Below are 13,198 nucleotides of genomic sequence, written 5' to 3'. Positions count from 1 at the left end.
CTCCACATTCTAGGGACATGGTGAGGCTCTCCTTTCTCGTCCACCCACTCATTTCCCTGTACACTCAGTCTTTCCGCCTGGCCATCCCACATGGCAGGAAGAGGCATGCCAACATATGTCTCAGTCCTGGAATTCAGGTTCCAGAGTCGGAGCTTGGATCTGCCAGAGCTCTTGAGGGACAAGATTTAAAAAAAGAAGAAGAAGAAGAAGAGGAAGAGGAAGAGGAAGAGGAAGAGGAAGAGGAAGAGGAAGAAGAAGAAGAAGAAGAAGAAGAAGAAGAAGAAGAAGAAGAAGAAGAAGAAGAAGGGAAAAAAACCACAACAGCTAAAAATTTCCAAAGTGGAAGATAAACACCTACAGACATTGAAAACACAACCAAGTGGAAAAATATAATACATTAAGACAGTCTCACAAAGGAACCACAAAGCCCCCATAACAAAGTTGACCCCCCCATCCACAATGTGAAAGTGAGCTCTTCCTAAAGAGGGGCCATGGTAACAGGAGCAAGAACATGGGCTCACAGCTGGGGACATATTAGAGGGACAGCAGAGGTGAACACAGAAGCAACACTGACACATGTGGCCTTAAGTCAAGAAGCTGCAAGTGATGGACACCCCAATGAAGAAGCCATGGGCACTGAAGTGCGGACAAGGTACGGTAGAGGTAGCTCTAAGAAACAAGCTAAAGAGGACAGGTTCCCTTGGTCAGGAGCTATCCAGAGGCCATTAAACCTGACAGCAAGAGGTGTATGGAAAAGGTTGAGGAAGGCAGAGGTGAGGCAGGAGAATTCTGAAGCAGCAGCATAGCTGGGGTCCCATGGGACAACTACTGCTTCAAAGTAATGCCATACGGAGTGGAGTGGGGTGGGATGAGAGCCACAGAAGATTGTAAGTGAAAAGAAAGCCCCTCTGCTCCTGACTCCAGAAATGCACAGCTGGCCACTTCCAGGCAGAAACACATAGTGAAATTAATTGTGAAGTCTACCACAATTAATCTCCATCTAGTTGGTCTCTAGACCCAACTTCCAAATGACAGGCAATAGGAAACAAAGATCTTTCAAATGATAGGATAGGGATGAACCCAAGCAAAGTATGGAACACAAAAGTCGACTACAAGACTAACCACCTCCTGCAGATAAATCTCAAGAACACAGAATAAAATAAGGTAGGAAGGAGAAGACTATGGATTAACCAGGATATACGCTATGTACCAGCCACTAGAATGCTACATGCACCCCGAGGTAAACAGCAAACTCAACTAGTACAGATATCCCTAGGGACATACAAACGTTGAGTGAACATTTGATATGAAAGAGCTGTCACTCTTATCTAAGCCTGAAAATGGTACCAATGGTATCGTACATGCATTAGAAAAAAAAGACCCCTGTGCTGGTGGCCATGGCACATCTAGCACTGTGGGCAGAAGCAGAATGACTGAGTTCAAGACTAGCCTTGTCTATATATCAAGATCCAGGCCAGTCGAGGCTCCATCAGAAGACTCTGTTAAGCAAGCAAGCAAGCAAGCAGTCAAGTGTGTATGTGAGAGAAAGAGGTATCTCAGTGTGTAAAGGCACTTGTTGACAAGCCTGATGACCCAAGTTTGATTCCTGGAACCATAAAGAAGAAAAGAATGAACTTTCACAAGTGTATCATGTACAACAAACAAAAAAGACAGTATTTCTCTTTGGTGGACAAATGAGCAAAGCAGGAACATCATCTCTGACAATAAGGATACAGATTTATAAGTTAGAGCTATCATCAAAAAATTAGACAATATCAGAACAAATGCAGAAACAAAATATATGAATGAAGAGAGAAACATTCACTGCACGTTCACGCACCAACAAGTTAAAAAAATAGCTTCTTTGAAATGACTAGGAAGATGACAAACTTCTAATAACAAGGATTCAGAAAAGAAAGAAAAATCACGAATTAAAAACTAAGAGACAAGACAGAGCATGTGGCAGGGAGTGAGCATATCCCACATGATGGGGCTCCATCTCAGGAACTGCACAAACATTTTTATTTACACATATACATACATAAAAAGTTAGAAGCTAAAAAAAGACCAGTTACTTCAAATACGGCAGACATTTAAACCAATTCATTTTAAAGTCAATGTAAAATAGGCACATTTCTAGAAAACATTAACATTCTAAGGTTGATAGACAAAAAAAGGCCAAAATAGTTCTATACTAGCATCATAATTTGAGACAGTATTTCAAAATCTTTCCACAAAAATCATCCCCATGGCATTCTTAGAAAAGTTCCAACCAAGTGATCACCATTTTAAATAAAACTCTTCAAAGAAATATAAAAGTGTTTGGAGCCCTAGCTTATCCTACCAGGGAACAGAAATCTTCATTACAGAACTATATGAAGACATTGTGAGAAAGGAAAAATGATTCTGGTCTCGGCCACAAAATTCTCAAGTGACACTAGCCAGCTTGCCCCAGTAGTCTATAAGAATCTAATGGACTCACATAAGAGAGTTAAACCAAGCAGCAGAACACCACTGAAGACACACAGGAATGAAGTCACTGCACTGTAATTGAGAGCATAAGATAAAGCTAAGAAAGAGCATCACCCATAAAATCTCAGCAAACATGGCTTTTGGTTTGAAGAAAGTAGAAGAGAATATTCCCAGGGACTGACAGGAACCACTGGAGATCACTGTGCAAAAGACGAAAGACTTACTAAGCATGCTGTCACATACGGCTATTTCTGTGGATGGGAACACAACTGTCTCTACTCATGCTTTAGACCACAACAAACCCTCTATGTACCAATACTCAAAGTGAAGGAAAGTCTGATGACTTTCAGAGAATGTTAGTGGAAACATCCTCATATCTCAGAAATGAACTCCAGATGTAGGAGCTTCTTGCCATCAAAGATTAAAACAATCTGAAGAGAAGGCCAGCCTCAGAAGACTCTGACACACGCCAAACCAGCTGTCTTCGTTAGGATTTCTATTGCTGTGATAAAACATGACCAAAAGCAAAGTTTGAAGGAAAGAGTTTATTTCTTCATCATACAGCTGATAGTCCTCACCCAGAAGTCATGGCGGCAGGAACTGATGTAGACACCATGGAAGAGTGTTGCTTACTGGCTTGTTCCCTCTTGCCTTCTCAGCCTACTGGCTTGTTCCCTCTTGCCTTCTCAGCCTGCTCTTACACAACCCAGGACCTCCTCCTGCTCAGGGTAGTACCACCCACAAAGAACTGCGCACTCCCATATTAATCACTAATTAAAATAACACATTATGGATCTGCTTACAGGCCAATGTTCTGGAGGCATTTTCTCAACTCAGAGTCCCTCTTTCTAAATAACTCTAACTTATGTCAATCTGACAACAAACTAGCCAGAATACTAGTCCTTACCAAAGGTCTGCTTTCAGCGTAGAAGCAAATTCTGTATGGCAGTATGACCGAAAGGCTCAGAGGGAAGACACTCAAAAGATGAAAGGAGGAACCACAGGTCTAACCACCACTGGTAGTTTGGTGATTGCAGACTTATGCATCAGTCCATGCCCTCTAGTCTTACATCTATACCTTCAGAAAATACCAAGGGCTGCAGACACATTGAGTGCTGTCATGGGATGTGGAGCCTTCCGGAAAACACTTGTTCTCTCTGAGAACTTATTTTTGGTTCTAGGACCCAATGCTGTGACTGAGAGGTGGCCGCAAGGATTTAAGCAGTAGAAGTTTGGACCACAGAGTGACCATGGAGTGGGGAGCTGGTTTAATAGGGACAGTGGGATCAGTCTTGCAAGTTAACATCATCTGGCACTATCACATGCAATGGTCCAGCTTTATTTAAAAACACTTTCTCACAGAAAGTATATTACATTTGTTTTTTCTCTATACTCTACATCAGAGGGATTATACCAATTGATTTTTTTTTTGGTTTTTTTCTTATAGTTTATTTAACTTTTATTTTATGTGCATTGGTATAAAGGTGTCAGATCCCCTGGAATTGGATCTTCAGACAGTTGTGAGCTGCCATGTGGGTGCTGGGAATTGAACCCAGGTCCTCTGGAAGAGCAGTCAGTGCTCTTAACCACTGAGCCATCTCTCCAGCCCCACCAATTGAATTTTTTACAGTCTTATTATATAACCTGCATAAAATAAAATCCACCTATGCTAGATGTGCAGTTTATTGAGTTTTGGTACATGTATATACATTTCATTTTAAACCAACCTACTAGAAATTAAGTTGAGTAAAAACTTCTAAAACATATACATGAACTTATTTTTTTTTCCTTGATCCCATTTGGTATAAATACAGAACTCTGGTTTTCACAGTCAAAATTACCAAATATTATAACTCAGCTCAGAATACTGGACATAGTCCTCTGTATCTTCAGACGGGCTCTTTCCCATGCTTCTTAGAGGATGGTTCAACTACTTAGTATGGTCCAAGATGACTGTGCTGGCTAATTTTATGTCAACTTAACACAGGCTTGTGTCATCTGAAAGGAGGGAACCTGGTTGAGAAAATGTCTCCATAGCACTGGGCTGTAGGCAAACCTACAAGGAGGAGTTCTTAACCTGGAGGTCAAACAATCCTTTCATAGGGGTCACCTAAGATCATCAGAAAACACAGACATTTACATTATGATTCATAATAGTAGCAAAATTAGTTATAAAATAGGAACAAAAATAATTTTATGGCTGGGGATACCGCAACATGAGGACCTGTATTAAAGGGTCACAGTATTAGGAAGGTTGAGAATCACTGCTGTAGAGCATTTTCTTAATTAGTGCTTGACAGGGAAGACCCAACCCATTGTGGTTGATGCCTGGGTTCTATAAGAAAGCAGGCTGAGCAAGCTGGGGTGAGGTCAGTAAACAGCACCCCCTTGTAGCCTCTGTATCAGCTTCTGCCTCCATTCCTGCCCTGCTTGAGTTCTTACCCTCATTGCCTTTGATGATGAACTTTTATATGTGAATGAAATAAACCCTTTCCTCTCCAACTTGCTTTTTTTGGTCATGGTGTTTTCAGCATAGCAATAAAATGGCCCAACCCCTTACAGTCTCCTTGCCAGGCTTACTAAGCAAAGATACAGGAATGGAGCACACAGCTGACTTTATCCTAAGGTGGGAGAAATGCCAACAAATCTGCACTGGAACATGCCATGCCTTTCTGTCCCTGTCTCACCTCTCAATGTGCTGAACTGCTAGCTGGAGTTCCCCAGCAGCTCCGATTTGCTGAGGAGTTTTCAGAAGCAAATTTGCAGTTACTCAGCAGCTAACACTGCAAAGACAGGATTAAATTCCCAGCAGGGGGCTGCAGTGTAGTTTAGTGCTACAGGCTCCCCACCCATCAGTCAAGCACTGAGGTTGTTCCCCAGCACCATAAAAAATTTTTAAATCAGCATCATTCAATTTTAAAAATAAAACTAAACCTCCCAGGCAGGGATTCACTCTTCCTCACTCTGTTTACAAAGACATGTCAGGCAGTTCCCAGTGTGAGCAAGAGGGGCAGGAATGTGTGGTACACTTTACTGAAGATCAAAGTGCTTCTAGTGGGCTCAGAGCTGTTCTCCAGAGGTTGGGAAGAAGGTGCTATACTTTTCCACATTGCTTCCACCTTCTGCATTCCTCTGGATGAAGCAGTAGAATCCCCAGGGCAGAGGCTGGCACCATGCTCTTGGACTTCCCAGCCTTGAGATCTATAAGGTAAAGCAAACATCTCTCCTGTGTAAAGTACCCAGCCTTCAGTACTCTGTCACTACAACAACAAAAAATCCTCACACAAACACATTCCATGACAGAGTACAGCCCACAAGCCTAAATGTGCTACAAAAGAATCAAAAGTAATGAGACACACAGAAGGAAAAATCCAACTATAGGGAAAAAAAATCCCCTCGTAACACTAAAATTCTGAATATAAGTGAACAGCTAAAAAATAAACATAACACACATAAAAAAAAAATTAGAAACTGCTGGATAGTAGTGGCACACACCTTTAATCCTAGCACTCAGGAGGCAGAGGCAGGAGGATCAGTCAGCCTGGTCTAAACAGTGAGTTTCAGGACAGCCACAGCTATTACACAGAGAAACCCTGCCTCAAAAAAAAAAAAAAAAAAAAAACAAAAAAACCCAACCAAACATCATCCTCATCACCTTAGAAACTGTCTAAAATTGAGCACAGAAAACAATTCCCGGTCCTATACACTTGAGTAGGAATAGTACTAATAATAACAACAGCAACAACAATCACAGTTATCTAAATAAGAACAGAACTCAGGGGGACAAAGTAGTAAAAATAAAATGGGGGGAAAGTCACAAAGATACCACTAATTCTTCCATGAACTGTTAGGAAGAAAAGGGACTGAGTAAAAGGGCCCCAGGTACCAGGAAATGAGTTCTTAAGAAAGCTGTAGGAACTATGATAGCTCCCACCAACAAAACTACAGGTATCTGTTTGGTCCATGAAATCTATCAACAATAACAACAAAAGGCAAGCACATGGGAGGGGTTTGGGGATTCCTTTGGCTGACCAGAGGCTGTCATTCTGTGTACTCTCTTCCACCTCCAACTACATTTCCGGGCATGATGACAACAGGGCACAGAAGCCTTTCAACCAGAGAGCAGCCACTTCTACGTGTCAGTATTCTTAAGTGTCTTCCTGCCAGCCAGAGTGGCTACCGTCAGAGTGTTATTTTGATAGGGACACTCAGTGTGGTCCATTTTTTTTCAAGACTCTTATCAAACAACAAGCATAAATTTAATCCTGATGATGCTGAAGACATCCAAGGGACAAAACTGTCTTTACAAATCACTTCCAAGGATCTTTGTCAACAACACAGAAGGCTTTACTCACATGGGTGGCCCAAATTTGACTCAGACAGACCACAGTTCTCTCCCAGAGACACACACAACTCTGACTACCTGTTTGAGGTGCGCCTAGTGCCACACCTGCTTCAGGTGTGAGGGGTACCACTATGCTACAAGGAAGGCACACCTGACCGTCTCCCTGCAACTGTCTTGTATTCCTGACACTATGATATTATTTGGAGAGCAGCAACTAGTGGAGACTCACACAGCCTAGGCAGTGCTTTGCACACATAAAATCCTCTATGCCAGCTGTAAACAGCAAGGGTCCACCTGAAGATGGCTAACCATCTGTGCTGCTCTGCTAAACAGTGAAGTCAGGGGTAGATTTCTCTTGTTGCCTATTTCAGAACTACCCTCAAAGTTCTCTAGAAAAATCCTCTTAATATTCCAAGTTCATTCTGTATCCACCAAGAAGAAAAACCTATCTTATGCAAGTAGAAGACTTGCAAGCACATATGAACAAGAACTATAGATAAAGTCTGGTGCAGTGGGTGACAGTATTGGAGACACAAACTCGCGCACGTCCTGAAAACTATGTACCGTCAGGCCCACCTATCGAAACACAGTGAATGTGTGAGTACTGCTACCAAAGACAGGCAGAATCTCCGGAGATAACACAAATGGGCAGAACCATACACTGGAGACTTGGCTGCAATAATGTTATTGGGAAGGAATTCTAACACAGTACAATTACACAGAAACATCCAAACTAGCACTTATTGTTGAACACTGGCTCACCCATGGCCACAGTCATGCTCTTACAGGTGGAAAATTACAGGCTGTAGAGTTGGTAGCAGCCAACTTAGTCCTCACCTGTAAGTGTTAAAGTTGGTCTAGCCAGGACCCTGGGAAAAGTTCTTCCCCAAAACACTGCTGGACTTGCACACAGAAGCGTACATCTCAGGCCACCTCTGAAAGCAATCTCATTACCCTAGACTCAAGGGGTAAAAATGTATTATTGGAAAATTAAAAATAGTCCCAGTAGTCTGGGAAGGGTACCAAATCTGTATTGTCTTTGCCATTTCAGTTACATAAGGTCAATATTACATAAGAACACAGAATTTCAGAATTTCCTTCTTAGCAACCTCCAAACACTCGGCTATGCATTTCACCTAACAGCTGGGCCACAGTAGGAACCACTATTACCCAACACAAACAGCAGAAATATGTAAAAATAGATGCTTCTTGCACTTGGTGAAAGGAGAGAATGGGGCGAAGTTGCACTGCTGCGGTAGTGGGCCTCCTCCAGCTTCCTCCCATCAAGGCAGCAAGGGCATTCAACCTGAGCTTTCTGGAAATCAATTTGACCTCACCTGACTTCAGATGGCCAAAGAGGAATGCAGCATTCTTCAAGGGCTTCCTGGGTTCCTAGGGATAGAAACAGTCCAAAAAGCAGCTGGCAATCTGGTGTGTGTTGGTAGTTCAGATGTTGGCATCTAGAAGAATGTCATGGGAGCTTGTTTTGAGTCAGCCACCAGACAAATGAGTGACCTTGGGGAAGTTATTTGGCCTGCCAGTCTATTTCCTAACCTGTACCTACTGAGGTACTTCCTGCAAGACTGACACCGCAGAGAACACACGGCACTTAGATGAAGGACGCGACAATGAGCTGCTTAAGTGAAGGACGAGCTTGTGACAAGGGGACAGTTGTCATCACTTACATGGACCTACCAGAGCTGGGCCCTGAAAATGTCCCTCTGAAATCTATGGCACCTGGTTCTTCATATGTGGACACTCACTCTCTTTGGGATCAATTTAGTCCAGTGGCACAGTCTCTGGCAAATCAGCAACACAATGTTCTGCTACCTCATATAGACAGCGTCTGCAGACTACACTGGGAACAAAGGCTCTTTGGTGGCCTTGAGTGAAACCATATTTGCCTCCAAATCTGTGCTGTTTGAATGCTCTCACAGCCCTCTGCCTGTCCAGGAAACCTCTCAGTTCATGCTCAGATTCACAATGATTCTCCATAATGGATAGAAGATGACCTTTGATAGGAAGATCCGAGAAGGTACATCTAATTACTCACCACAGTCAATTAACATGACTCCACCATCCAAGTGCTTCAGGCCAATCCCAGTCTAGCTTCACCTCTGCTATCTAAGGGGAGGCATCACCTGAGAATCCCACTGACTGCCAGATATTTTTAGCCCCAATAATTTTTTTCTCCTCCCACTGTACCTATTAGCTGTGCCACCATCCCATTTAGTTTTTCTCTGGTTTTCCTCTCCAGTGTCCCTGTCGCAGGTGGTGACCTCCCATCATACTCCACAGCACCAGCCAGCACCTGCCCAGAACTTCCAGGAGTCTCTCCTCTACCTAAAGGCTGATGCCTAGGGCATTGGCAAGTGACTAGTAATGGTGCCATAACATGGCCAGCACTTTTCTGCCCTGCCTCTCCAGCCTGCTAGCTGGTACTAGGGTATCTGAAAAGGCTGGCACCTCCCAGTCACCAATATCCCTCAGTAGTATCCCTCAATCCTGGCCAGTTTCACCATCCAATATTGCTGAAATCAGGCCAGCTTCTCAAGAAAACTCCAATCTCCCCCAGTAAGATCCTGCCCTACTGTCACTCCCTGACTTGGCTGTCCCTTCCTCTAAGCACAGTCTAGTGCCACAAAAACAGGGATCTCTGTTTGAGTCGTCCACACACATATCCCCAAAGCTAAGGACAGAGTAACTCCAACTTATAGGAATGCCTGAGTGAAGGGTGTGCTAGTCTATGGTTTCCTGGACAGCCCTTTAGAGTCCATCTTCCTCACTATCTTGTTATGTCCCATGGCAGTTAGCACCTGACCTTCTCTTCAATTCTACACAAGTGACACACTGAAGCCTCAAAGAGCAGACTATAAGACAAACGGTCTCCCAAAATCCAAAGTGTCAGTAACTTCTAACATGCTACAGTAAGCTAGTATCCTAGCAGAGGTCTACTTGAAAACTCATACTTTCAGACTGTAAAAATGCCTAAGTATCATTTTTAAAGAACCATAAGACATGTGAAAATAACTCTCTTTAAAAAAAAAAGAAAATATCTCTCGAGAAACATGTTTACAAAGTATTGATGTAACATATTTTATAAATTAAACATCACAAATAGGAACTTATCAAAAACCATCTTATTTCCACCCACCTAAACTCTTTTATCAAAAGAAAAAAAAACAAAATAAATAAGTTAAATGCTCAACCTAAGAAGAACAAGGACATCCAAATAAAAACAAGGAAGGTGGTGTGGGGATGAGAAAATGCACATAGTCACAAAGAAAGGGAATCTATAGGAAAGGATGGGCTCTTGGCAGGCAAACTGGAGGTACCAGGACCAGAATGACCTAGAGTTCCCATTAGCTGTCCCCTCAGTCAACAGACACAGTCCAGCTGGAAACGTGTAGGAAGGGGAGTGGTCAGGCATGCAGGAAAAAGGGTATCTAATGAGATAGAGATGGCATCCCCTACCTCAAACTCTTTACCAACCTGACAGGACCACCTGTTTCTGCTCTCTGCTCTAGCCAAACACTTAGCCCATTAGTCAAGAGGCCCCTTGATCTACATACTGGGGTTCTGGTTCCACATGGCAGCATGGGAGCCACTTGGGAACACAGAGACTTGAGGGTTCAACCAAGTGTATAGGGTATGGCCCCAAAGGGATTCTCCCTTAAAGGTAACCAATTGTTGGAAATAGAAAACATTATACATATACATAATACATAACTACTGAAAACTAATACCACACCCCAGCTATCTAAGGTGGACAAGGGCTGACAAAATCCTCTTGTATGTCTTGGCTGATTTACCTACCCGAAGATACCAAATTCTTAAAACCTATAATAAAAATTGGTGATAAACATAGATTCAAAGTGCGTTGACTGCAAATGATGTCACATAAACCTACCTCTGTACACTAGTCCTGTCATAAATAACACTTCTGATCCACAACGCCAAGAAGCAAACCCTTCCTTCCTGCCCTAACTGCCTGGAACTCTCAAATACCATGGAAAATGCAGCTAGTTTTCCATCCTTTATATAGTCAAAGACCTGGAGGTTACTCCCAAGGCCACTGTACATTTCCTTTTTAAAATTAAGAAATGGGGTGAGGGGGACTGAGAGACAGGTTAGCAGATAAAATGCTTACTGTGCAGGCATGAGGACTTGAGATCAATTTCTAGAAAATATATAAAAAGCTGGGCATGGTGGTGAGTACATGAGATTCTACAACTGAGGAAGAAGAGGAGAACCCTCAGGGCTTGCCAGCCTAGTCTAATCCCAGACTTGTAGGTTCCATATCAGGAAAGGTAGTTGAGTGCAAAGGAACACAAAGGTTGACCTTTGACATTACACTCAGGCACCTGGCACACACACATGCACATCTATCCAAGCAAGTACATACATATATAGCCACCCCTTCCCCACCCACCACACAAACACACCAACCAGTTACATCACACACGATGAGAACTGTTTGCTTTGGACAGTATTTCAACAGTATTTTATTTGCAATATTCAGCACTAAAGAGCTATCTGCCTACCTTTCCCGCCTCATATAACATCCTGTGGTAGACAAGGAGTTTTTCCAATCTGTATCTGCAGCTGTAGTTGCAGCAACACAGAAGTGATGGGGCAGACCACTGTGAGAAGTGTAAACAACCCCATATTCACCCAAAAGGGAAGGCTGCTTTCTTCCTCCCCGGGCACTGGGGTGGTAAAGGAACCCAGCTGGGAAACAGGCTGGCAGAGCAGAGAAGGGCAGAGGCAGGGTCTTGGTGGGAAGGGGGGCGACGACAGCTAGTCAAAAGAGAGTGCATTTAAAGCCAGCAGCACTTCTGGTAAACCATAGCAGTGAACACAATCAGAGTGATAGGTGGGTTGTTTAAAGAGATACAAGACCCACACAAACAAATGGAAGTAGAAGACAACACAGCGGCAAGCACATTCTTACAAGCAACAGACAGAACATGGACGGGTTCTGGAATAGTGTCTCTTTAGACACAGAATGGCTCAAAAACCACAAGAAACATGGTTCAGCTACAAAATTCTCATCAGAGGCACAGCAATGGCAGAAGAGAGCCCAGACCACTGGTCTCCCGTACTCGCACCACTGATGAAGCCAGATCCCTTTCTACAGAGGAAGAAACACAGAGCAGAAGGTAGCTGAGTGGAGGTTGCAGGCTACCTGTTGAGATGTTTGATCTCTTGCCCATTCCAGAATGAGGTTATAGGGGTTCAACGAGACTGGAAGTATAAGCTGTTAGAACTGGCCAGGGCCTTGAAGGGCCTTGTCAGCTTACCAGATATAAAAAGATTACAGAGAGAAAAGGAGGAGACAGAAAACAGGGACAGCATGCAGCCGCATAGCCAGAGAAGGACCCCAAGCATAACTCTTCACCCAGCGCAGTCAGCAGTAACATATCAGAGTGGGCTGGGAGGTCAGCTCTTGGAAAGTAGCTGTACCTCACATCTCAACCAGTCACCTCCCTCATTGGTTGAGCACAGGGTTGTGGGAAAGGGTTGGCAGGCACAAAGGATATTGCTAAGCACCTTACTCCGTACTGGGTAACCCACCATCCCAGATCCCTCTGCTGGACTACTCCCCTTATACCTTCACCCTTGCTAATTCCATCTACCAAGAACCCATGAGACTCTCTCATCCTAGCTTTTCCACTCGTTTTCCCCATGTGGGCTGCTTGCTTCATCTGCAATTCATCCTGCTAGGGACATCTTCACAAAGCCTCTGGGATGGCCTAGGAGGTAGTAAAACCCAGAGAGGAGAGGCAAGCTGGCCAGAGGAACAAAGAAGTCAGAATGCAACAGGGACACAAGATAGTGTCTTGGGTGGGCTCAGAACAGGTCTTTTTTCTGCTTCCTTCAATACTGAGGCCAAAGCAGAAGGAAAGAGGGAAAAAAACAGGACATGAACACACAGTGCTCCATGAGACCGCCTCGGTAGTGGAAAGCAAAAGCAAAGAACAGAGCAGGGGCTACTTTGAGCTGAAAGTACAGGGTGGCCTGGGTGGGCTGCCTTTGGGAAGTTCTTTGACAGAGTAAATCTTAAACTCCCAAGAAAAACTCCAATTTGAGTACATATCAGCCCTGCACCAAGGGAGCAGGTGGTGCCAAAGAAATTATAAGGGCAGCTTCTAGTCCTAATAATTCTTGCAGCAAAGTAGCAAGGCTTGTTTATCTCACTTGTGCTCATGAATGCAGGACAAAAAAATGGTCTGGGAATGAGATGTGATTGGCAATGAGGACTGCCAGGGCACTTTTCTTACTCAAGTGAAAGGATGCATGTTTACATGGGACACATTCTCATGCAATGTTAGAAAAAAGGGTAAGATTAACTCAATTTTCAGGAATACAGCACAAGCT

General features: G+C 43.5%; 1 protein-coding gene across 9 annotated transcripts in view; it reads right to left on the bottom strand.

The window, feature by feature from the left end:
- Nucleotides 1–13,198, bottom strand: part of LOC121433402 (histone deacetylase 4) — a 257,632-nt gene that overhangs the window by 109,890 nt on the left and 134,544 nt on the right. Inside the window, exon 1 of one of the 9 annotated variants that reach the window (XM_041631773.1) lies at nt 8,155–8,204. The exons of the other annotated variants lie outside the window; for them this stretch is intronic. The gene's annotated coding sequence lies outside the window, so the exon portion shown is untranslated. Of the gene's footprint in view, nt 1–8,154; nt 8,205–13,198 lie in introns of those variants that run through there. 9 annotated transcript variants of the gene reach the window in all.

Source organism: Microtus oregoni, unplaced genomic scaffold, assembly GCF_018167655.1.
Source record: "Microtus oregoni isolate MIOR12 unplaced genomic scaffold, Mior012 000038F_ref0000394, whole genome shotgun sequence".
Taxonomy (NCBI): Eukaryota; Metazoa; Chordata; class Mammalia; order Rodentia; family Cricetidae; genus Microtus; species Microtus oregoni.
The sequence above is the reverse complement of the archived record's forward strand: the minus strand, read 5'-3'. Positions and strand labels throughout refer to the sequence as shown.